We start from the raw sequence: 4,482 nt of genomic DNA on the forward strand, positions 1-4,482 counted from the left end.
ATCACAGAAACAAACATGAATTTGGCTAAATGAGATTTCCAGCAAGTCTTCAAAAAGGAAAAGCTATTCAAAATTGATGATGTAATTCCATATTAAATAGTGGACTGAAGAAAGATTAGGTTTATCCATAAAAGATTTACTTTTCATTTCAAAATTCAAATTACAAATAAGTACAATAATGATAAAACATTTAAAAGATAATCATCTTCAATTTAATTCATAAAAGATATATTTTCCAACTCAAATCTAAATTGCAGATTAGTATGATAAAGAATTAAGAAAATACATTTATCTTCAATTTTAAAAAGAAGAAAGTTCAAATTTTAAATCAAATTCAAATTGCAGCTAAGTACAACAATAATGATTTACAACTCAAGTTTAGATAGCAGATATCATTAGGCAGGATTTTAGTGGCCCAAGCACTTATTTGTAGGAGAAATTGATCCAATTCGGAGCTGTTGATGTTTATATCGATGTTTTAGCTAGATAGAACAAAAATGATAAGAATAATAAATATTTCACATTTGACTATTCAAATTCAAATTGTAAATTTAAAATTTATTAACAACCAAGGAGTGTTGCCGGATTTATCGTAATTTATATACGTAGAACACTTGATATATTTTGACTTAAGATAATATCTTTTATTTTATTTTATTTACATTCATCTAGTAATAAATCATAATTCTAGAAGTATATATGAATATTAATCAATTTATTCTCAATTGTGCAAATCATGTTGGAGATATTATTTGGACGAATTTAAATCAAATCAAAATACTTCTATATCTTGCCAATATTAGACAATATCTTCATAAGTATTTATTTTCTAGGTAATAATTTTCACCAAAATTTTGATTTAAATAACAGGCACATTAAGTGATATCTAATATACATAAACGAATTGTAGAAATAATTGAAACAGCTCATTCTGTATAGAAATGATTCATATCTCAGACACTAATAACAAATAACAAATTTTAAAAGAAGAAATTGGGACAAAAAATGTGCTCACTTGTGCTGCTAATAAAGAGACTCTTTCTTGATTACATGCAAAAGAAATAAATGGACTAAATTGTCACATTTAAAAAGACACAAAACAGCACTTTAAATACCAAAGGTCCCACGACCGGTAAGTCCTGAGTTCGAGTCACACTGGAGGGGAAGTGTGAAAACACTATAAATCCTCCTAAAATGGGAGGGGAAAAAAAAAAAAAATACCAAAGGTCACATAACTGAAGGCTCTTTTTGCATTCTCCTTTTTCTCCAATTAGTACGTAGTTGCATACAATATATGCTATACTCTACGAACAAAAACCTAGCACAGAGTGAATGATCAGTACTCTTCTTCCACTACTACATTTTAAAATTAACTTGTACTAAATTCCCAGGTTTTTGTGTCACTAATATGATGTGGTAATACCTTTCTCATTAACTTCTAAATCATCAAACGAAAATTGAAACCTAAGAGCACGGTGATGGAGGTGTGGGGTCCAGTCCCCTATCCCATATTTTAAGAAAGGAAGATTTTTCTTCCTTTGACAAATTATACATTGGCAACAATTGTGGACTTGGCTAACAAGCCAATTTCTTTGTTCACATTTTCATGATGTAAGCGCTTACCTCATCATAATCGTGATGTAAGCGCTTACCTCACCATAGGAAATTCATTCCTATAAATAGGCAGCTTATGGTTCATTTGTAACACACCAAAATCTCAGACAATACATCTGAGTGAGAGCAAAAGTGAGGTATTCCATAGACTGTAAGAAAATAGTCTGTGAAGAAAAATAGAGTGTGAGTGATATTGTAGTGAGGTGGGAAAATCAAAAGAGTGTTATTTCTTTTGAGGGTGTAGTGGTCTTAGGAGTATTTGTACTCGTTACTACACAGTGTAAAATTCCTCTATAGTGATATCAGCTGCTCCTCTTGGCCGTGGTTTTTCCCTTATTCAGAAGGGTTTCCACATAAAATCTTGGTGTCATTATTGCTGCATTTTATTCTTGCTGATTTAACCATAAGTTAGTGTTCCGCGTTTATCACTAATACCGTGAATATTATTTTTGCGGGTCTATTTTATTCCCATCAAGTGGTATCAGAGCTAAGGTTCTGTCTGAGTATGCTCTGTGGTTGCAGCACAGTCTGAACTTCCACATCAGAAAAGAATTACTTTGGTCTTCGAATAAAATAATATTTGTATTTGTGATAAACGATGGAAGCCAACACTAGTAGAATGGTTACTTTGAGTGGCGTAAATTATGCCATTTGGAAGGGCAAAATGGAAGATTTGCTCTATGTCAAGAATTTTCATCAACCTGTCTTTGGAAATAAAAAGCCTGATAATAAATCAGATGAAGAGTGGAATTTGTTGCATCGGCAGGTTTGCGGCTTTATTAGACAGTGGGTTGACGATAATGTGTTGAACCATATTTCTGGAGAGACACATGCTCGGACCCTATGGGAGCATCTTGAAAGTTTGTATGCTCGAAAAACTGGTAATAACAAGATGTTTCTGATAAAGCAAATGCTGGGTTTAAAATACCACGATGGTTCCGCAATGACAGATCATCTGAATATTTTTCAGGGGATCATGAACCAGTTATCTGCTATGGGTATTAATTTTGATGAAGAAATTCAAGGCTTATTTCTACTTGGTTCCCTACCAGATTCTTGGGAAATTATTAGAACTTCATTATCAAATTCTGCTCCGGATGGTGTGATCTCTATGGATCTTGCCAAGAGCAGTCTTTTAAATGAAGAGATGAGAAGAAAATCTCAAGGTTCCTCCTCATCAGATGTCTTGGTGACTGACACTAGGGGGAGAGGCAAGAATCGTGGTTCTCAAAATAGAGAACATCATAGAAGCAAATCCAGAAGCAGACTTAAAGATATTGACTGCTATCATTGCGGGAAAAAAGGGCACACAAAGAAGTTCTGCCGGATTTTGAAAAAAGAGAATAGAGAAAAGGAGGAAAAGAAAGAAGATGGCAATCGTGTTGCCGCTGTCACTACAGAAGATCTTGTTACTGTCCTTGATGCGGATCTGATAAATATTGCTTGTGATGAGTCAAGCTGGGTTGTGGACAGTGGTGCCGCATCTCATGTGACATCAAGGAAGGAATTTTTCTCATCCTATACTCCGGGTGACTTTGGAACTTTGAGTATGGGTAATGAGACTGTATCCAGGGTGGCTGGTGTTGGAACGATTTGTTTGAAAACTAGTATTGGAACTAAACTAGTTTTAAACAATGTAAAGCATGCACCTGATGTTCGTTTGCACTTGATCTCTGTTGGTGTTTTGGATGATGAGGGATATGTCAGTACCAATGGTGCTAGAAAGTGGAAGCTTACTAAAGGTTCCATGATTGTGGCTCGTGGCGAAAAGCGTCGTGGTCTATACTGGACTACGGCCTCTACCTGTGTTGATATGGTGAATGCAGTTGAGAGCAATAGCTCTTCAACGTTATGGCATAAGAGGCTTAGCCACATTAGCGAGAAAGGACTAAATGTTCTGGCCAAAAAGAAATTATTGTCAAATTTCGAAAGTGCTAAATTAGAAAAGTGTGAGCACTGCTTGGCTGGAAAACAAAATAGAGTTTCTTTCAAGTCTCATCCTCCTTCAAGAAAGACAGAGTTGCTTGAGTTGGTGCATTCAGATTTATGTGGTCCAATGAAGACAAGGACTTTGGGTGGTGCACTTTATTTTGCTACCTTTATTGATGATTGCTCAAGGAAACTTTGGGTCTACGTCTTAAAGACTAAAGACCAAGTGTTGGGTGTCTTTAAGCAGTTTCAGGCCTCAGTTGAAAGAGAAACTGGAAATAAGCTAAAGTGTATTCGTACTGATAACGGTGGTGAATATTGTGGACCGTTTGACGAATACTGCAAGCAACAGGGTATCGGACACCAGAAGACTCCTCAGCTTAATGGTTTAGCAGAGAGGATGAACAGGACCTTGATGGAAAGAGTCAGATGTTTGCTTTCTGAAGCAAAGTTGCCGAATTCCTTTTGGGGTGAGGCTTTATTGACCGCTGCACATGTTATTAATCTATCCCCTGCGGTTGCTTTGCAAAGTGATGTTCCAAACAGAGTTTGGTATGGAAAGGATGTTTCCTATGACCACTTGAAAGTGTTTGGTTGTAAAGCTTTTGTACATGTGCCTAAAGATGAAAGGTCGAAATTAACTGCCAAGACAAGGCAGTGCATCTTCATTGGTTATGGCCTTGATGAGTTTGGTTACAGGCTATATGATCCAATTGAGAAGAAGGTTGTGAGAAGCCGTGATGTTATCTTCATGGAGGATCAAACCATTGAAGATATTAACAAAGCGGAGAAGATAAAATCTTCAAGTTCTGAAGGTTTAGTTAATCTTGATCAAGTTCCTCATACAAATGCTGATGAAGTTGGTGGGCTCGATGACGATGGTGATGCCCAGAATCATGTTCCAGATCAGCATGTTGATGATGATAACGATGCTGCTAT

Source organism: Lycium barbarum, chromosome 3, assembly GCF_019175385.1.
Source record: "Lycium barbarum isolate Lr01 chromosome 3, ASM1917538v2, whole genome shotgun sequence".
Classification (NCBI taxonomy): Eukaryota; Viridiplantae; Streptophyta; class Magnoliopsida; order Solanales; family Solanaceae; genus Lycium; species Lycium barbarum.